At 31.1% G+C, this 23,376-nt stretch overlaps 1 protein-coding gene across 3 annotated transcripts in view; it reads right to left on the bottom strand.

The window, feature by feature from the left end:
- LOC128993502 (CD82 antigen-like) overlaps positions 1-22,635 on the bottom strand; it is a 74,299-nt gene extending 51,664 nt beyond the window's left edge. For all 3 annotated transcript variants that reach the window (XM_054417454.1, XM_054417457.1, XM_054417455.1), the window contains exon 1: positions 22,538-22,635. The gene's annotated coding sequence lies outside the window, so the exon portion shown is untranslated. The remainder of the gene's footprint in view (positions 1-22,537) is intronic.
- Positions 22,636-23,376: the final 741 nt, after the last annotated feature.

The following is a 23,376-nucleotide window of genomic DNA, read 5'->3' as shown; positions in this document are numbered from 1 at the left end:
AACACAGTATACAATGTATGGCGCGGACAGTTCTATGAATTCACCGAACAGCAACAGTTGAGTTATATGCAACCTGTTCTGAATATAGGGTGAGTTTGTATCTAGAGTCTAACAAAGTGGTGAATTCTTGTAAATTATCTATTTCCGGAGTTTTGTTGTGTAGATTTCGACGAAAGGTATGCCCAATATCCCTATGTATTCATTTCCGAATTACAACAGCCTTGGGTTTTCATGCTAATCTTGGGTTTTAGGTTTTTTAGAAAACTTTACAAATCCTGGTCTCTATACTAATTTACATTGGCCTTTTAGATAGCATCATTAATATTTGTTCAATAACAATTAATGCAAGTATAACAAAATTCATTAATGTGAAATTTGGCAAAAGGTATTCATTTCATCCTAATCCAACTTTACAACTACTTGACATTTTACTAAAATAACCTTATTACTTTCCCCGTACAGTAGCAACGAACTAAGCACTCGTTAAACCTAATGTTACTTAAATAGGGAATGATTCTGAGATATTTAAGGAATCGTTTAAGTGAAAAACCAATAGTTTGGTAAACATTTAAAACGTTATGCATACATTAATAAGGTGTTATGTTAAGGTGTGCAATGTCAGAAGGTGTTATTTTGTTTAACACCTTCATGCTCCAAATTAATCTGTGAAAAGATTTAAGAATCAAATAATCAACGGCTTAAGCTCAGGGAATCGTGCGATCTAATTAACAAGTCTTAAAACGCCAACTAACCGTTACACGGAAAATTTGTCTTGGAAGTCAATAAAGTTTTGGTGATTGCGATAAGCCAATCTTGAGGAGCAATATCAGAACCAACATCACATCTAAGTTCAACATGAGAATAGCTTCATAACAAAGCAACTAGAGCGCATAAATTGCATCTGCAAGTAGCATTCATGAAACTTTCCTAATATGTGATATGTTATACACATTTATATGATAATACTACATCATACACTTCGAACCGTCGGAATGTTTTGAAGTTCAATGATTAGTATTGCGAGCTGAATTATTTAGAATATTTTTACCAGTTTTAGATTGAGGAATGAGTGATAAGTGATGTTGATAAATAAACCTGAATAGTTAAATAACTACGAATCAACTAAATATATATGTATTAGAAAATTAAACATAAGAACTATATGCTACTTTTGTTTTATATTTGGGATGTAAATGCCTAAAGCGTAGGAGTTTTGAGTTTATAATGATTGATGACATCGACACATTGTGTTTGATCTTATTGAAAATTTCAAAATTATGGCATTGGAAATATATACATATGTTTGCTGTATGAAAACAACAGTATCAACTAATAATTGTTTATTAAAACGAGGTGTATATATCCTGTCGAATCATTAATTGAACCATCTTCTTATGTTTAAATTTAACTATGTGAAAAAAACATATCTCATATCTGCGTGCAATTTAAGCTGACTACCTTTTGAAATATTGCAATTTTTCATTGAAATAATGTAAATCATTAAATTTTAAAACACCGTTGTACTAATCATGGAATTCTCTCTAACCCTTATTGACTTTCAATACATTGCTAACAATATTACATGTACCAACAATAGATTCAAATCTATTTTTGATGCAGGTGGAATTAAAATCGTTATAATGTAAGTAAATTGAATTGTTCACAAATATGCTACTCTTTTAAAATTTAATTACCATTTTCAATTCTTATGAACTGTCTTTGGTTGGTTTTCAATCCTTTTAGACTCTTTATAAGGTGGTTACTGTAAACCAAATACACAATTTGAAGTAAAACGTATTAAATTATATTTATTTTAACACGAAATATCACTCGTAATCAGTTAAAGCGCTTTGTATTTATAATGGGAATTGGATGGCATCATAAAAAGATAGGGGAAAACACAAAATACTACAGATGGAAAGTTTTCACAATTAGATCACAACCCATGCTGATGTACCCTAACCACCCGGAGTCGCAAGTGGTTAAGTGAATTTGCAACTTAACTTAACCACTAACTAGACCCTAGACATTGCTAAGTGAATGTAACCCATAGCGACAACGGTGTATCGAAGGGACCAAGACAGTTGGCAATGCATACGAATTATAATAACCAACAATTTCTGGTTTAAAATATATACTCGCGCTAAAGGGATTTTTCCATTGCTATTTATATCACATATTCTGACATTGAAATGCAATGCAATTATATTTTTGAGCCAGAAAGATTGTACAGCAATTAATTATATTTATGGCATCAGAGGATCTCTAAACAAAAAAGTAAATCGGTGCCAGGCCCAGGTCTGACCACGAGACCTACGGCTATAGCGTATTCCCTACATGGAAAATTCGCTCAAACATTAGCAGCATCTGACTGAATTTAAACCAAAGATATTGTTCCATTTCAATTTATATCACAGAAATTGACATTGTTATTCAACGAAATCACGTTGTATGGGTTGTTGAGAGATGGAAAAAACCAGCTACAATAATTGATTGTGTTGTACTGAAGCGGGCCACACTAATAAAGCACCTCGTTCGCCTTCGGTGATATTGGTTTTACTAATTGAAGTGTTTGGAGTTGTTTTTATTAAGAAACGTCCAATTTGAAAAATGCATGAATTTTATTATAAAATGTATTCTCTAAAAAAATTTCAGGGGAACTGAGTAGTATTCTTCGTTTTAAGGTCGCTGGTTCGATTCCATGCGATATCGTTTCTGGGCCCAGTTTCCATCGAAAACGGGTTATAAATTAATTATGTTATCCAACAAAATTTCGACATCATATAGTGACAAGACTGGGGGTTTGGCCGATCCAATAAAACACCAAAAAATGCTAGCATAGAGACGAAGAAAAATCAAACACACAAAATAAATATTGTCTCTCAACATGACACTGTTTTCAATCAATAATCCCTTTCTTTTGTAGAAAAATGCCTAGGTATCTTGTTATTTATTCCAACCTATTCAGGCCGTATCCTAAAGAAACCCAAAGATCGTGCTACTCATCCTACACTCATCTCCATTCATACTTGGCTTAAAATACCTACTTTGTATGGTCGCCATTTAGTTGAAAAGTATTAAAGTATGTGTATCTCCATCTATAACGGCTTAAGAGATTTTATATTTGAAGTGATAAACTAATTAGGTTGCATTCTAAATTTAATTGTTGTTGTACTGTGGTTGTACAGTAATGTCTGAAGTTATTTTCAATGAGTTTGTTGCAAAGTATGTCTTGGCACTTACTCTCAGCGAATTTTAATTATTTACCGTTAATTCTAATAAACTATACGTAAAAACCATTCGGTGTTTAGCAGTGGGTCTTGAAAACCATGATGGAGCATATTTAATTCATTTTTATTCCTACTCACTATTTATTTGATATTGTTACTACAACCTTCCGAGTCACATTTTAAAGTGTTCAAACTAATTGATTAGCAGTTGTCCAGCAATATGGGCAAATCGTTTAGTTAAACACATATAGTACATTTTACATTTCTTATTGTTTTGGATACTTCAAGTAGCGTTCTCACCTTTTTTATATCCGCTACAGCTTAAAACGCTGATCTTAGCAAAAGATTTGTCTGGTTATGTCGTGGAATTTACAGTGAGTGTCTTTTCTATCATAACACTAGAAGAAGAGCATAGTTTAATTATTGAGCCCTTGAGAGGTAGAGAAAACAATACAATCCTCCAGTATCCATTAATAATGTAGCTTTGACGGAGGCAGACAGTGTGAAATATTTAGGTATAACTCTTGAAAATTAATTAAATTGTAAATCTCACATGTGGTGTGAGTTGTGAGTTTCGTTACCGTCTTGTGAGTTAACAGATGTTTTAATTGTTACTATACTATCTGCTATTTACTTTCCATAAATTTAATAACACGTACAATGCTGATCAAGAAGTTATTAAATCAATTCTGATAAAAAAAAGGTAGCGAAACAGCCATATGAAATGACATTAGTTATATTGTAAACATTTAAGTGCACTCTAGATATTCCAGACTGAAAGGTTATATAATATTAGATATATAATAATTATATACTTCTGGTCCACAATGTTGATAAATCTACAATGCAGTATATTTCACTTATAGTTGACACACGATATATATGTGGAAAGGAAGTGGCCCATTGCAGTTGTTGCCAAAGGTATTACTTGTGTGCCAAATAGGTTTTAAGTTCAGCTTTTAGTGAAGTCTAGAAAATGAAATAAATTGCCCACTGCAGTTTTTCAGTAAGTTCTAGGTCAAACGAACTTCTTAGAATAATGTAAAGGTCATTTTTCACAAAAAACTTGTTTAAAATATTGACATTGTGTTGTTTGATGTTTAAAAAAAAAACCCCTAAGATTGAAGTGAGTTATCTTGTTTTCTTGGTGGTTTCAACTACCAATGATAACAATCATTTTAAACAAAGATGTGAATTGGGCAATGTACTTAAAAAAGTTTTATAACTCTTTGATCATTCACATTCTTAAAAAACTGTTTATCTTTATTAAATTTATCAATTCTTTTGAGTTAAAGACACTGTTGTTCGTCAAATATTTTATTCAACGAAACAAAGATTGCGTTTATTAATAACACGTGAAAGACGATCAGTTCCATCAGTTTTGTTGAAAATAAAATTTAATCTAATAAGATGTATTATAAATTATATCATCTTAAGTAAGTACCTTGGAATATTATACAAAATAATCCGTTACTCGTTTTATGTCAACAGCTTTGGCATAGTATTTTTTACCGCAGAAACTGTATTCTAAGTACGATTTTTCAGGATTGATATTTTTCCCTGAAGTGTTTATTACATTACACTAGGTCACACTATACCTAAACGAGGTCGTGGCATTATTACTCATCTAAAATCCATTGGAAATTGGCGGGATTTGAACTCGAGAACTCAGGACCAATTCACTCATCCCTAAATAAATATTGGAATTTCAAATTTATATGAAATAAAAAATATACATTTATGCTAAGTCTTTGACTAGACTTGATGGACGTGGTTTAAACAAACAACAATAGAAAATCGACCTATTATTTTATAGGCGATTGGTGTTTTAATTCTTTCTTTAAATTGCAGAAATTTATTTTATTTAAGAACTATTAAATTAAAATTTGTATATAATCTAGTTTTCCAAAAATTAAGAGTACTATTTAAACAAAAAGTGCATCATTCAACTTTTGATTAAATAAGTACTTTATTTTTGAGTTCAAGGAATGAAGGATTATTGTGTTCATGAATAACAAGATATTGGGTAAACATATAAGAGCAACCAATTGCTTTAATGTACTTAGTATCGTTTGTAAATCAAATCCAAGAAACAGTCAGTATCTCGACTGACAAATGAATTCAGCTGCTTTCAAACAAATCACTTCAATTTGTTATTCTAAGTCTTCTCTCAATTCGTTGCCGGTCCATAAAGCTTAATCACTTGTGTTTATGGATTGTTTCTATTCCCATAAAAATTACCTAGCTTTCAATTTAAATTTGATTAGTAACCATAAAATTGAATACCTGTATATAATTTTTTTCAAAAAAGAAGTACTTTGTAGTCAAGAAGTAGCTAAAAGGTATCTTACTGATATAATTAGGCATATCTCCATATTTGGATGGATAATATAATTTTGGGCTGTATAAGGGCTTTAACTCTGTCATAAGTAAAGTACAAAATTACAGTTATTTGTTGTTGACTTCACTAAGAAAATTTTGAAAAATTAGCCTAAAAGACTTACATAATCTATGAAACATGTTAGAACTCCAGTAGAATAAATGCACACTTTTAAGAAGGATAAAAGGAACGATGAAAGTTGCAAAATTGTTGTTGATGCTTCTCCTTTTTTATGATCATTGTGTATTATAATAATACTATCATATTAATGATCGTATTATTCAAGGTGTAATTATAAGAAACAAATTATACCTTTTTAATTAAATAACTAACTATTTTTTTTATTGACTAATGGTATGAAAATAAAACCTCTAACTACATGCATGTCATTTAAATAAAGTTACAATAATGCCTATGATCTCATTTAAACTAAACCTATTTTCTAACCTAAATCTTGAACAATTGTTACAGTAAAGGCCTAAACAATAATGATTTAATGATGCTTGTGCGCGACATTATTTCAAAAATCTCTAGCACAAATTCACTTTACATGTAATTGATCATAGAACTTATACTTATCTTAGTTATCTGTTTATTAACCGAAATGGTACTATCCTTCCTACACTATTTACTTGGCTTTCAAATAACAGAAAAAATCGGTTAAACGAAATATGTATTGACGTATGGCCAAGGGTACAGGCTACCTGCCATTGACAGAGATGAATTGTTCTCTTTCTTGCTGACGATTTATCTTCCGAGAAGGATCTTCGAAGATTGGATTCTCTTTGAATAAAATATTACCGATTTTGTCCTTGAGATGTTTTGTAACAGTGTTTACTTAATAAATTTCAAAGGCGATAGTGGGTTACATGAAAATATATTCGAACCATGTTTTTTTAAATTATGTACGAAAGGTATCTTATATTTTTATCTTTTACAATGATTGGATTTATCAAAAAAAGTGTAGACTAAGAGTATTTTTTTTCTTTACAATATGTTAGTATTACATTTTTCATTTTAATTTTATCACCCTACGTACATGAACTTTTTGAATGAAATTCATTGGCAACCTAACAGAACGGAAAATTCTGAAGGATTGGTAAAGTTATCTGATTACTTAAGTAGGTTTAAATTATACAACACAATTTTTTATCTGCAACTTAATTGCACCTATTTCTGTCCAATTAGTATCCTATTTTTCGAAATAAATCCATACATTTTACCATAATTTGACACAAAAAAACTTATAGTTTTGTACAGTTATCTAAAATAATACCTTTGCCTATTAACTTCAGTATCTAATAGTCAATGATAATTCAATGGCGTTGAATAAAAATATACATTCACATAAACAGGGTCTTTTACATCTCGAAAGGATATTACTTTATATCGTCACTACTGGTTTGACAGCCAAATGTAAAATCGGTGAAGAAAAACTCTATGAATACGAGAGTAGGCTTGGATGGCTTCCAACACTTCGATATAACTGCACCCTTCAGTACGCTCTAACATTATGTTTTATTTTATGATGCAAAATTTGGGTTCTTGGATTGAATCTGCAATTTAAACTGGCTTATAGAAAAGCTTTTAAGGTTGTTGTAGCTTTTCAATTTTATTCGACAGTAAAATACACTTTGGTCTATATCTTATGGCTTAATCTCTTGGTTGGGTGTGATAGTCTCACAGGATCAAGTTTTTACTAAACAGACAATTTTGTTTAATTTAATCTCACAAGTTTGGTAAGTTTGCATTAACTTTGGGTATTGGACTACTTATCTTACTTTAAAATCTAAATCAGAACCTTTTACTTTCTCCCCCTATACCATAGTAGCCTATATGGAGAAAGTATTGTTTTCGTCAAAATTTTCGAGTTTGAGTTTTGAGTGGATATATTCGTTTTGGGTCCCCATGGACCCAAAAAAAGTGGTTTTCGAAGTGATGTCTGTGTGTGTGTCTGTGTCTGGATGTGTACAGAGCTAGAGACTACACCTGTGGTCCGATCTTGATGAAATTTGGTATGTAGGTTCTAATCCATGGTATCTCAAGGCGTTTTTTTCATTTTTTTGAAATTTTGATTTTTAATGGGGATTTTCCCATAAAAACCCATAAAAAACTGGAAAAATCGAATTTTCTCAAAAATAGCCCGAACGATTTTGATAAAAATTTAGTATGTTGTAGCCCTTTACATTTTGAACAAAATGGTACCAATCCCATTTCTCCAAAAATTACGGTTCAAAAGTTATGGTAAATTATGTCATTTCCCCATAAAAACCCCATAAAATAACAAAAAATTGGATTTGAGTAATAAATTTGGTTTTTATTCAACATAGTATGCTATAGTCCTTACAATTTTGTTGGTTTTTAAAATTTTTTAGAAATTTTGACTTTTAATGGGGATTTTCCCATAAAACCCCATAAAATAACGGGAAAATAGGCTTTTCCAAAAAGACGGCCCGAACGATATTGATAAAAATTTAGTATGTTATAGTCCTTTATATTCCGAAAAAAATTGTACAAATCCCATTTCTGTAAAAATTACGTTTCAAAAGTTATTGTAAATTATGTTATTTTCCCATAAAAACCCCATAAAATAACGGAAAATCGGATTTTCATTAAAACGGCCTGAACGATTTTGATAAAAATTTAGTATGTTATAGTCCTTTAAATTCTGATCAAAATTGTACTAATCCCATTTCCGTATCTCACCGCTTACACATGATAAAGGTTGTTGACAAACTAATGGGAGAAAGTATGTGTCAGAATGCTGATACCGTTTATTTTAATATTAGTTTTTCCTGTAAACACAGAGCGTAATTATGGTGATTTCATGTTTACCTCCAATATTAGGGTATGTCTTAGGTATGCTTTACTATGCTTTACTAGTCAAAAACAACACAATGAGCAATATTTTATATAAATATTGTTAGTTTTGTTAAATGACAAGTATTGTTAAGGTAAGGTATTGGTAGTGCCCATGATGAAGCTAGCTGGTGAAAATCGAAGACCAACGTCGTGATCCTTACTTCACCACCTACTATTGTAATCGGTTTCTTTCTCCATTGGGCGATAGGTCTCGTTAAAGTATTGCCAAACATGTAATAAAATTGACGCTTCTGTCAAGTGTGAATATCAATAATTATACTCAATATGAGGAATGTTAGGATTACAACAAATTAAGTTAATTATATTTTTAGTTCAAGAGAGTTTCTCAGAGCTCAACGTTTGATTTCGACAAATACTCCTGTCAATATAAGCAACTTTTTTATTCAAGCATAAATTTGGCAGTCGTTCTGATTAAACAAAATACACATTCAAATCCGCCAAGAGTATTTTAAGGGTTTGTAAGTTTTATAAGATTTAACTTGTTAAATGAGATACAGTTATACGATTCAAGGGAATATCACATTTCAGAACTCGTATTTCAAAAACAAAGACATCATTTCATTTTCCCGACGATGAATTTTAGTGTTGTGAGGTCAAAATTGTTATGAGACCATTACCTAAAAAAAAAAAGATGAAAATAAAGATTGCAGCATCTAGTTATGCAGCTCTGTTGTTGCAATTCTTGTTTTAAATTCATACTGGGTATCATATATTTTAGTGGCGTTATACATTTTAATGATCCACACAAAGTAGTTTCGTTGCAAACCAATTTAATATATTATCATAAATATTTATTCATAAAACGTTTCTTTATTTCTGTTGGAGGTTTAAGTAGAATGTAACTAAAATAAAAGTTTGAATCACTTTAATATTGGTAATCTGAGTATTTTTTTATGTGTGCCTTCTTGAGTGATTGGATTTAATAAGGCCACAATTCTATTACGCAGATTTGGGCTTTACCGAGTTTGTTTTAATCAACATCTTAACATGTCAACCAATGAAAATGAAAAATGTCTTAAACACATTGTTATATTGATTAAAGTAAATTAATAATTATGAACCTTTTACGGATTTATGTGAAAAAAAGCTTGTGCATAATACGGTACTAAATATCAATGACATGTATTTATATCATTAAGTGCAGATACAAAATCATTTTGACATACAATGCCAAATGCCGTAAACTTTACACACTTAAAGTATTGCTCAACTTGAATTTAAATGTAAAATAAAAACATGCATATAATTTAATAACGTATGATCTTGTTAAAAGTTTGAAATGAAATTGTAAAATGAGTTTTCACGCATAGTCACCCAATTTCTGATGTGCATTTGTTGATTGCTTCGATGAACCCTGATAACATGTGAGCATGTTAACGAAAATCCACTTCAATTTATATGATAGGCTACATTTAATTTATGTCTTCAAAATCTTTAACATATTTTAAGTATATAGTTGTTAACCCTATGGTAGTGTACATATTGTTTGACAAACTACAAATATATCACTATAAATAAACAGCATGTAAACTATAGAATCGTTTTGACAAAATTTGACAGAATTTAGGCATTTCCATTTAATTTTGCATCGTAAAGGCAAATACGATCCTTTAAAATTCTGGATTACTTTATCACGTAGGCTTTTACCACGGGGAATTGAGAGTATTTTTACTGAGCCATGAGTGAATTAACTAATTAAGCCGCTTCAATGACGTCAGAACGGATAACTCCCAAGCGGTGCTGTGAAGGCGAGATCCTAATTAAATTTGACTCTCCAACGTCACATTTACGATATGAAATATTGTATGAACTGTTTGAACAGTATTGAATGTCAATACTGTAATTATAATAAATTTATGTTAGTTCCAACGAAAAATTATTTCGTGAATGAAATACTAAAACGACCTATTAGTGTCAGGATGTAAGTTTTTCTCGAGGTGAAATGTTGATGTTTATTATTTACAGTAATTTAAAGTGTGTTTTAGTCATTATTAATTGTTAACTAATTAAAAAAAGAGTTCTCAGATTCTGTGAAAATACTAGTTGAGATCCATATCGTTTCATGGTGGACTTACATTTTCAGTGGATTTGAGCCACCAGTCACGAAATATCATATCGATAAAGCCGTTGGTGATCTGCGATATTTGATCTCGTACCCCTTAGAAAAGAATTATCCCATTCAAACCATTTGATATCTTGTGTGTGTCACACTGTAGTTCTTGCTACTAACAACAAACGTTCACTTAAATTGGAGGAACAAAAGTTTTACTTTAGTTTTAGTCTTCAAGATGAAATGGTCGTTTAGGCAATGGTCATTGTTCACGATTGGTAAATATTTAACTTTGTTTGGTAGTAAAGAGAACCGTAACTGTTTGGTAAACATGATGTCTAATTATACGTCGTTGTTTAAGTGTGCGTGTGCGTTTGTGTGCGTGTGTGCGTATAGCTAAGAATACAAACAACGAACTCCCGAACAACACCATGCTACCATATTTCTACAAAGGTTCCTTTCAAATCTATGTTAAAGCTAGGGAACAATCTACCCAATATTCGAACATGAATTTGCCAAGATCAGGTAAATATTTTTTCATTGTTTGAAATGATACCCTTAATAATTATTGTTTTATTAGTTACAAGTTTTACATCAAGATTATCAAATGTTTTAAATAATTCATCTATTGTTTGTCCTATAAAATTAGTACTGTAGTTAGAAAAATATAATTTTCAAATATGTACATCCTATGTGATCTATTTTTTTACGAATGTAATTGAAAAGGGGTTTGCGAAAATTTAAACTCACGATATAACTACAAAAATCAGTGTATAAGACAGTACAAATATTGCAGATATAAATAATAGTGTGAGCTTAGCATTTAATACTTGTATTTGTAACTTCTGCACTCCAGTCGCTACAATACAAATGAACGGTACAACTGTCTTGTGTCTATGGTCATACAAAATAATTAGGAAGAATACTTGTGTTAACTATTTTGAGTATCTAACTTTTAAAATCGTCTAAACAAAATGATAACTTTTTGTAGAAGCAAAAAGGTAGCCATTTTGTGTTAAAACAGACAATTCTAGTCAAGAGGGAATTGCAAGTCCCTTAGGCATCTCAAAAATCTAAACCGAATTACTGTATATTATATCTGTCAGGGTTATCAGAACTTCTTTATTGGTTAACTAAGTTATGTCAGCTACTGAATTTCGACGAATTCTCGTGGCATATAACTGCACAAGTTTAGAATGCATATTGCATTACTTGCTTTGATTATAAACTTGAGGGAAGTTAAAATTAGAAGACTCATAACTCTAGGAAACTACAGAGAGAGGAATACTCTAAACATATTCGAAACACAAATTGCTTTGTTAAGGTTTAGATCAAACAAGACTCGGAAAACAACATAAATACTTATATGTGATAATGTAATTACTATGTATTTTGTATGTATTTTGTAAATGCATCAAATGAAATCTTGGATATTTATTTATATTCAAATCAGAAACTTAGTTTTTGTAATTTCAAGTTTGATTTTTAGAAAGGAGTGAATCAGTTATAATGTACGACTGCAGGTTTATTTAATGGTTAAACCCGATTTTATCCCTTTCTCTCCACCTTACACTGTGTTAACTGAATCACCAAAACAGTGTACCAGTATGAAAACTATAAACAGTATGATTAAGTTAGTACATTGTATGTTATAATACATTACGTTACTAGTCCTGAAAATAGGTGTTTACCGGACGAATGTGGACGTTCCCGTGCTAGACGAAGTCGAGTGAGAGATCACCGTACGAGTCTTGGACGATTCGCGTTCGATATTTTACGCCATAATGCTAAATTAACAATAAAAAATCCGTACATATCCTTATATTACTACTGACTATGACTCAAAATCACTACTAACCTCTAAGAGAGGTTATGTTATTGATTATTTAACCACTCATTGACAAATAAGGGTGTTTATAAAAAAACTTTACAACTTTAAACAATCATAAAACCTTTATTTTTTCACTTACAGCTATGAAACAAAAATTAAAATTTAGGAAATTTTCTCAAGTTTTATTTACATGATAAAAAGTTTACCTAACTTCAATGTGTTTCCCGTTGTTCGCTCGCAAAAAATCAAGTCGACATTCCAGTTCTGACCAAACACGACGCAAAATTGAATGATCTATTTCATCAAACGCTCTCCTGATCTTGTGGGTCTTGAAGGAGGATTCCTATTATATCTTGTCCGAAATCTCCGTTGAACAACAACATCAGATTTCGTTTCAATGAACCACTCCACACACTGCGCTTTGATTCGTGCTTCCATTGCGATGCTAATGAGACTTTTCAATTATTTGTTTTTGTTTACCAAACAACAATGTAAGGTCATCAGCTGATTGAACTGCCAGCTGATTAAAACTTTTTGAGCAGCCCTTTCATGTGGTGTCAATAGGAAACGTTTATGTCCCATGGATCATGAATGGGAGAATGTTAAAGTTGTAAAGTTTTTTTATAAACACCCTGTATTACCAGCTGGTTGGTGGCCAGTAAAAACTCATTACAGTACAGTAGTACAAACAGCTGTTTTCTGGACTTAATCCTTGCGTATGAAGTTCGTTAAAACAGTGTGGCGTAAAAATCTTTACATGAAATATTCAAACTACTGTAGCCTACTGTTTTGTGTGTATTCTACGAAAAAGGCATTTTTAACGTTTTAAAAGGGAAGGGTCCAAACCCTGCTCTTGTTACTACATAACGATCTAAAGTACTACTTAAGGTTTAAGGATGAAGTATAATAACCGAAAGCTCTTCAAAGTCTACGAATTATGACCAATTATATAGATAACCTCTGGATTTTATTGTTTCAGAACTATTTCAAACAAACGGACTCTTGGTTTAGTCAAGCTCTATTTTATTGTATCAATTTTATCTTAATTTTAGCGAATTTCCCTATAGGGAAGTAGCTATTACCGTAGGTCTCATGGTAAGACTTAGGCCCGGGACCGATTTACTTTTTCATTATGATGTCCCCAGAGGCCAAAAACACCATTCGTTAAACTTTTTATATATGTATATATATATATATATAGATTTATATATATATATATATGTGTCCGTGAACACGATAACTTGAGTAATTTTTATCCGATTTTGATGAAATTTGGTTTGAAGGTGTAAGGCGGGATAAACTTGAATGAGTTCGCGATCCAGCATGATCGGACCATGGGAACAGGTTTTTATGGGGGGTTTTATGGGGTAAAAATTGGTTTTTCTCACTTTTGACCCTCAAAACACAAAATTTCCCATTTTTTCTCTAAACCTTCTTAAAGAGCTTAAAAAAACAAACAATTCAGTATATTAAAGTGTTTTTGTACGGTTATTGGTTACGGAGAAGACTAAAAAATTGTAAATTTAAAATTCCCATGTTATTCTTATGGAGAATATTGTAAAATGTTGTAGTTTGCTTGTTTATGGATATCTTTTGATCAAACTTGGCAAATATATTCATTTTCTACTAAGCAATAATTATTTTACTTAAAACACACACTTTATTAGTTTCCTTGTAGCAGCAAACCTAGGTACTCGTTAAACCTAATGTCATTTAAATAGATCGATTGAAAGTCAATTCAGCCAAATGGAAATTCGCTTAGACGGCAGGTTTGCTGCGGCGGGGGTATTATTATCTCTCACTGCACACACACTGGGTACTTTTCTCACAATACTTACCTTCAAATTACAACTAGATTCGTTATTTTAATTTTTTGTATGTGGTTATTATTATTTTTTTTACGAAAGATTGTTTTCTTATTACTAAATTTAGTTATTCATAATAGTCTAATAGTAACTTATAGTTAACTAAAAGTAATATTTAGTTAAGTATTGAGCACTTTAAAATATACAACAATGACTCTAAAAAAGCTGTTTTCATCCAATATTTCACACAATCTTAAATATTTCAGGTACTCAGTCCACTAAATATTTTCAGGCTCTGGCCATGTGGACTTTTCCTTTGAGTTTTGTAATATTGGGACTATTATTTTCTTATCCTTTTGGTGTTAAATTACATTCATCGTATTTGGAGTAAGTAAGAGAAGCACATATTTGTTTTACTAAGGAGAAAGGATAAAAATTCTATATATTATAATGTACAGTATCATATTGTGGAAAATTAAAGTGTATTTAATTTAATTTTGTCCTGTATATACCATTGTTATAAGAATGTAAGTAGTAAACTCGTTTTACCTTTAGAACAATGTAAATTGAAATAAAATGTATTACACATGGTATCTCTCGCGCAGTTTACAATATATTGCACCATTCGTTAGTATTTAATCCTCGTCGATACAATACCGGTGGGATTACAAGCAAAAACATTGCAGTTTTGCATTAAAGGACTATCGCTTTAATTACTGGCGTTATCCAATCGGACAAATACTGCGTGCAACGAATTAGTTTCCTGATAAATAATTCCAATTACGTCATAGCTCAATTTTTCCACTTTAAAGTTAAAAACTAATTTCGATATAATTTTCTACTTACTACAAAAAAATACATTATAGTTTTGCTGGATGTGTAATTCAAGTTTACAGTCGTTGTATGTTTTAATAGTTTCATTTTGTTTTTCACTTGGACCCAACGCTTAGCTTGATTTTCATGTTGCAGCCAATATAAATATTATCTTGGTTAATTTTATATAAATCTCCACTTTGAGAAGTTGAGTTGATGGAGCTCAGACAAAAATCGAACAAGAAAACAAAGAACAAAACAACAACAAATTTAGTCGTTTTAAATTCAAATTATACTGTAGCATGAAGTGAGGATATGCCAGGTTAAAATTTCCATCATAATAAATTGAAACTCCACTGATACTTAAATAATAGTCTAAAAGCCAAAATGAGTTGTAAATAAAACGTGAGTTTCCTTTATATTGCTTATACAATCGAAACAAACTACACCGAGCCATGGCTCGGTCCCCAGGTACGTTGGGAGTAATGCTCCCAACTTCGAAAAATCCCCAAAGAAGACTTTTTTATACTCATAAAAAAAATTAAAATGGCGAATTTTGAAGAAAATCTAATTTTTTTTCTGGGCACTACATGTTTAAAGGTCAACTGTCACTCATTCACAAACGTGCTAGATACTTGTCATCTGACAGGATGGCTAGACTGAGGTACTAAAACCCAATATATTAGGGGAATTTAGCACTTTTAAATATTTACTCCCCCTAAAAAAATAATTGAACACCTCCAAACAGTTCTTGAACCACTCTTTCATCGTAATAAGAGCTTTCACAGTTACTAGTATTCGTTTTAAAACCAAGGGATGATTTAAAGATGTATAACATTTCCACCCCCGAACCAAAACCACCCCCCCCCCCCTATATTTCTGTATCAAAAACACTTCAGTGGCATTAGACAACAGTGGATGGTATTTTACTACCTTCTTATTATTTTATTAATATACTGAGTAAAAAATTAATCAGTAACAGATTTTCTCCAAAGATATTTTCAAAAAACTCCAAACCAAAAAAACGGGCCTGGAGTATATACAGTAGCATGAAGAAGCTAGGAAACTAAACACGATATCATATTAAAAATACAAAACGATTATTTAATTACTTTTGAAATAAATTACTCAACTAAATATTGTGTTTCTGACACATTTTGGTAACAATGCATCATTACAAAAGACATTACATAACAAAGTTTTTGTTTGTCAGTCTTCCCCAAACGTACAAATCGCACGCTTTGTTTGACCAGTTCTCGCTGTTTAAGCGCATGAATTTATTCTCGTGTTTGAAGGGAGTATTATCGAAACTTTACACAATCACAGAAAGGCATCACTTTAAAAAAACACCAAAATTAAACTATACATATGTTAAAAATTATTTAAATACCAAAAACGCATGTATAACCTTGCTCCGTTAATTGATCAATTGATTGGGTTATTATTGCACCATTAAAAGTCTTGGACGAAGTCTATAAATCTAGTAGTCTATATCTATAGTAGGATACTGCTCAAGCAACCTTTGACGAAGCAAGATAGTTCATACTGTTGAGCCTAAACATAACAATCCACCTATTTTTCAAACTCAAAAATGAGCAGTCACAATAATTCATTTTATGGTTTCATTAATTTCGGAGGTACAAGAAATAAATGTTAAGCACATCCCTTAGTGTAGTTATAATCCCTTTCAAACTATACAACTAATAAAAAAGTGAGCAAAAAAGTCTATCATAATAATGTTATTTCTTTTGTCTCCTTGCATAGGGGGCTTGTAGCACTCATTTTATTAACTACGTATGTGTTCACATAATGTACCAACTACTTGTGTATTCTGGGGAAACGGCAATTTTCTGGTGATTTAAAACACTAAAATATAAGTACGACCTGATGTATAACATACTAAAATTATATGTTGTTGTAAAACGCGAGTACAGTATATATTTAATAAACATTATTAATATTTAAAACTCAAACGTGCATTACATTTTATGGTGTACAGAGTGAAAGTTTTAGTTGTATAGGGCAGGAACCATATTATTAAATACATTCAAATTCATTCAATCACGTTTTGTTCAAAAATACAATTACGTAACCTCACGTAACAATATTGTTATGAACAAAGCTAATTATATTCTGTTTGTGTAGGTTTGTCGCACATGTGAGGCGTCCAAAAATATCCATCTGTCATTTGCCTGCTTCTACATAACGCTTTTCAATAATACCAACGTTTAAAATGCAATCCATACATGGAATTGGTTGAATAAAATACAAGATTTTAGGGTGTTTGGATAGCAAGAGATTTGATGTATTAAGTAAACTCTATTGTATCATTTATGTTGAGTATTTCGATTTTGAAATTTTATATACCGGTAGTAATGGAATCTATGAAACTTTCTTCTTAAGTTTAATACATCGTTTCCATAGAATGTAGCTTTAGCAAAAAACATACTGCCAATTTCAGGCTGACGTCAGATTAATAGTTTCTGCATGTATAGATAATAAACATAGAACAATGTCGATTTAATTCCAACGAATCTTTTTGATAGCAACCAAGCTATGTAAACACTTGATACAATAAATTCAAAGACCAACCCATGATGCAATATGTTTTTCAAAATGCCAAACTTCCACAGAGTTTAAACCAATGAGAATAACAAGGGAATTTCCTTCTAAGTTATATGTGAAAAAACCACTTGTATACTACTTGTTACTTACTGAGTGCATTTTGTTGAGTAGCAGTAGCATTAGCAGGTTGTGGGGTTTTTGATACTGTGGTTATTTTACCACATTACAAAACTGTAAACAGCCTCTCATTGCTTCTGATTGTGATGCAACTACTTATTGTCCCAACCACTCACTCATTTTTAATCAATTAAATTGGTCTTAACAGATGATAGGGTGACTTTTAACGTATTACAATTTTACTTATCTTATCTCTTAATTCTTGAACCTCATTGGTCCAAACTCTTTCAGCTACCTTTTTTCCTACACGGTTTTAACTCCTTTAAGCATATTATTACTCCATTCCGTTTCCATTTGACGATGCCAATCCAATGCAGGTCAAAAAGAGGACTTTTCAAACATAATTGAAACTACGTGTAAAACACACTCGATATCTTAGGTCACCATTGAACACGTATAGAACTCGTTTATTTTTTAAGCAACACGTGAAAAAGATTAACACCTAATGATTGTCAAACTGATCCAATTCAGTTAAATGTAGGGTGTGCCCAAGTAATTACTTAATGCGGAGATAAAAGTAGGTTTAGACGTTTGTGTAACTCACCTGGTGATTAACAGATAATAAAAGAAAAATTACACCACAGCGATCAACATAAAGCTTGACATTAGACGGTAAAACTTTCGAGATAATTGGAAAGTAGCTTATCGAGTAAGTTAAAACTGCAGCGACGCCTGCTCGTGAAAAACAAACATTTAATATGGTAGTTTTATCGATCTATTTTCGCTCTTAGCCTGATTATTTGCTTGAAGAATTTAATATTGATAGTATGTATTAGTGAAGATGGTTTCATACGTCAATGTCTACTTGAGACGTACCAGTTTGTTTATCATTCTGAAATGGACTTGTGTTAAGTGATGCTTGTGAATCATTAAGGCTCATAAAAACTAAAATTAAATAACAAGAAAACTATTTTTGAAGTTAAAGATTTTGAGTTACACAATCCTTTAAACCTCGTATTGTTTTCTTACAGTTACAACTACAACAAACACTTATCAATGACAAAAATAACTTACTAAGATTATTCAAAACACCTAAGAGAGTTTGTCTTCATAGTTACAGTTTAGAAAACTATATTTTTTTCTATTTCATTTTTGTAAAAAATACGTTTAAGGATCAAAGCTACATTGCTAGTAGGAAAATAGTGGATTTATAAAATACGAATTAAAATATGAATTTTAATTATGCGATTACAGTGAATCTCAATTGTGTGATCAATTTTGTCCCAATAGAGGATTTTTCCTACCAAATTCCAAATTTACTTGGGAAAAACTCACTAGTTTGAATAGCCTGGGCTTATTGAAACAAAGGGAAACTTGAACAAAGGAAATTCTGTGTCATGAATTTCTGAGAAAATTGCTTCTTAGATTTGTCTTTAATAACTTTCGTGTTATATCTAGGATGATTAGATTGTTTAATAACTTGCGTTCGTTACCTACAAGTTAGCCGTATTTTTATTGTTAATTCAATATAATTTCTACGGCTTTGAAATGTTTCTAGTAAAAAACATGTAACTAAAAAACAGAAGATTTAGGATTCATACAAAAGTATTGTCAATATGTTTGTTATCTAGGGGTCTATTTGTTACTATACCATACGTTGGTGTTTATAATGAAAAAAACAAAGAATATATTTTTGGTAAAAAATGTCACCAAAACGTCTAAAATACTTTAGCACACTTTATTTGTAGCTCAAGTCCCATAATCTTAGTTTGAGCAACTTTTTAAAAGCTGTTTGGGAAAAATTAAATCTACTACAATTACGTTACAAAATTTTCTTAGTCTAAATGTATACCAATATTTTCTAACTTCCAACTAATTAATGTAAACTATGATACCTTAGCTTACAATTAAAAAAATTATAAACTAAAAACAAATACTCTCATCATTTAATATTGAGGGGGATAAACACTCACAACGTAGTCCCTTGGGCAGGTCGTGTTAACAGGCTGTAATATCCGCAAACAATATCGTTCATTTCTAACGCCACAGGCCTATTGAATCATTTCTCGCAGGGAATATTTCCATGAGTGTATATTTATTTGTTTGTATGCACAAAAGGATTTTTTTTAGAATTTAAATGCCATTTTACTGTTTTGCGATTAAAAACTCGTTTGACAAGATGTTTGGACATACAAATCCACTCCACATACATGACAAAGGTTGTAGGAACAATTAAAAGTAGTGTTTAGTGTAAGTTTTATATGCGTGAATATGCAGTGGTTGTTGTATGACATCACTCAATCAGGTGACGTAAATTAAATTATTAAAATATTTGTACATACTGTAAATCATCAAACGTTTTAGGTTTTGTGATTTTACTTATAAAGGACATTTTAAATCACCCGTGTGGTGTTCATGCTCTTTCTCATATATTTACATCATAGCGTGTGTCATAATAATTTTACTAACGAGTAGTAAGTTAGTAAAATTAGTTTACGCAACGCCCGCATAAGGATAGTCTTAATGACGCGAGTAGATAATTTAAGGTAGAGGCTTGGCGAGTATCTTAAAACTTCTACGAGTGTCGTAAAGGCTAATTACAAGAGTTGCGTACTTTACTTACGACCATTACTTAATTTATAAAAATCACTAACCATAACTTCCTTCATAACATAAAAGAGGTTATGATTTCGTTAATAACCTCTCATTGCCACTGATTGTGATGCAACGACTTATTTTCCCACAACTCACTCATTTTTAATCACCTAATTGGCCTTAACAGATTATAGGGTGACTTTAAAAGTACTGCAATTTTATTTATATTCTCTTAACACTTGACCCTCATTGGTACAAACTTTTACTGCAAAATAAACAAAACAATACTGTTAAGTAAGTAAACAATACTTTTAGTGATTGTTACTCAATTCCAAAACTGAATTGAAAAAGGCTAGTTTAGAAAATGTCTTAGGTAAAACAAATAACGTCCCCCGAAAAATTATGTATTAATAAGGTTGTATTAATAGGCCTAATACATTTATATTTTATTTCTAACATACACTCAATCTTTTTATCGTATATACAAATCTCTGCGTATTCAGTATCATCATTTTTCTAAACGTAACAAAATAAAAAAAAAATAAATAAATAAATAACGTTCACAAGAGTGTTTTTATAAAATCGGTTACATAAAATGGGAGTTTTGCGAATGAAAAGCCGCTATTTTAGACGGTTTTGTCAATGATTCAGGAGAAGCGCATCCCGAACGTTACAGAGAGTACAAATTTCAATTCCATTACCTCGTTGGAAGCTGCGCGGAAATTGGGTTGGTGACGTCATCATCACGACTAAACAATTCAGCAGGCTAAAGGTTCAATTAGGCTAGCAAATTCACCTATTCACCCTTGCATTTTCAAACCCCTCTAAACCGGACGTAGAATCAGAAAACAAGTTCACAAAAACGTGTACGAATTTTCAAATTGGGTAACTTAAAAATATATTCTGTCGAAAAACTAAAAGTTGAAAAATAGTGTGTTAATTTCATTACTAAATATAACTAATGTATATAAGCTTTCTAGTTCAATATTTATTTTTTATTTGTCTATAAACTTTATTTAAATATTCATATATGAAGAACATCTAAAAAATCGAAATCATATCTTGATTAGCCAAATTATTATTGCTTATTATTTATTAATTATTATTTATTATTGAAAAATGCCACTTGAACAAAATATAATATTTTTTTCAGGGTGCTCAGTTGTGCTTTATTCACTACTTAAAAATGATATTTTTAAATCAATATTGTAATATGTAAAAGATCAGAGACTTTTATTCTTTATTGTAAAAAGTAAAGCTGAATTTGTGGGTTACATGCCAAAATGAAATAACCTTCATCACTTGTATTTTACATTACAAAGTCCATTCTCCAGAATCCAAGTGAAATTGATTATGCTTTGGTGTTTAAGGTGGAAGAAGTCGTGTGTTTTGATGTTCAACATATTTTTTTTACTTCTTTGTAAATTATATTTTCATATTGGTTAATTTGTTACAAAATTAAAACTAATTTTTGTTGTCCAAGACCCTGTCACCCTCATGTGGTATTTAAGATAATGGATTATTTCGAGAAATTTAAGTGTAATATTATTTTGTCTTTATTATTTTGTCTTTATTATTTTGTTTTTTTTTTTTACTTTAAAATATTAATGTAGTATGAATTATTATGTTTATATAACCACTAATGACATATACATTGATTAGTGTCATGGTGGAGGTAGTATAGTTTAACAGGGTTTAAAGGTTACCTTATTATTAGTCTCATAGTGTTAATCAATAGACGTGTTAACCTTAAGCACTATTTTTTATAATTTTGTATACAACATATTTCCACATTCAACTAAGAACTAAGAAGTTAAATTGGATTTATATTGAATAAATAAAATGTTATATAATATGAACATGACTGTTGCATTAAAATATATTTATAAAAGGGGAAAAATTAATTAATACACCTATTATATAAAATAAATGTATTAGGAACTTGTTTTTATTATATTTTCATGTGTTTCAAATCGTAAATTTAAATAAAGAAGTACCCGAAGAGGTTCACACACGTCATGTCGTTTCGTGTACAAACTCAATTCATAAAAAAATCAAAAGGTATATTTTGAGTTCAAAGCATACATAAATATTATTTTTAACCAAATTATCCACTCTCGGGAGTTCACAATCTGGTATTTTATCAGCTTGAAAGCGTTGACGTCAAACCCTGTTCAAAATCTTATGTTTATGATAATTATGTATCTTATGTCAATTCGTACCACAATTTCCTCAATATATGTGTAATTCTCTGTTTGTATCACTGACCTTATCAATCCCCGGTCACCGTAGCGCCATGATAACAGCAGGGTGGTACCTATATCATGGTCCACGTAACGCGTCACACAACCTCATCCCACTACGTCACAAAGCCGACTGACCCGTGCCACCCTCCTCGTCAGGCGTGCCAACCCTTCTCCCCGCCGATATAAATTTCCCTTCTTCTCCCTTGTATGCATGCCGACATTAATTACCGTCTGATTTATGTGGCAGGCTGGCATTTTGTTTCTTTCTCGGAATATTTAAATACCGGATGCTCACGCAAGCACCTGACCTACGTTTAAAACTTTGACGGTTTATTGGGGGTTTTAAGCTTTCTGAAAAAAGTTGAAAATAAAATTAGGGGTGTATTGCTGTGGAAAATTGTAAATAGTGGAGGAACATGCAGGTCCGTGAAGTTGGCGTACCCATATTAGCGTATCCACTTTTGATCATACCAATCGTTAGTTCATCGTTAGTTCTCGATAGTTCCCAAATTTTTTCGTTAGTTCTCAAAAAATAAAAAAGTTATAGCCGATTATAAGTGGGTACGCTAACTTCACACTTCCGGGTTCTAGCACGCGCCGTTTTCTGAGGAGAAATGTTTACATCTATATACCAATCGTTAGTTCTTCGTTAGTCCTCGATAGTTCCCAAATTTTTTCGTTAGTTCTCAAAAAATAATAAAGTTATGAGGCATACAAAGTGGGTACGCTAACTTCACAATTGTAAAATTTCCAGCGGGAACAGTTTTTTTACTATAAATGCCTATATCTATATACCAATCGTTAGTTCTTCGTTAGTTCTCGATAGTTCTCCAAAATTAACGTTAGTTCTCAAAAAATAAA

This window comes from Macrosteles quadrilineatus, unplaced genomic scaffold (genome assembly GCF_028750875.1).
Source record: "Macrosteles quadrilineatus isolate MER2022 unplaced genomic scaffold, UCM_ALF_1.0 Scaffold_4__1_contigs__length_99947679, whole genome shotgun sequence".
Lineage (NCBI taxonomy): Eukaryota > Metazoa > Arthropoda > Insecta > Hemiptera > Cicadellidae > Macrosteles > Macrosteles quadrilineatus.
Note: the sequence above shows the minus strand (reverse complement) of the source record. Positions and strands in the feature narration are given on the sequence as shown.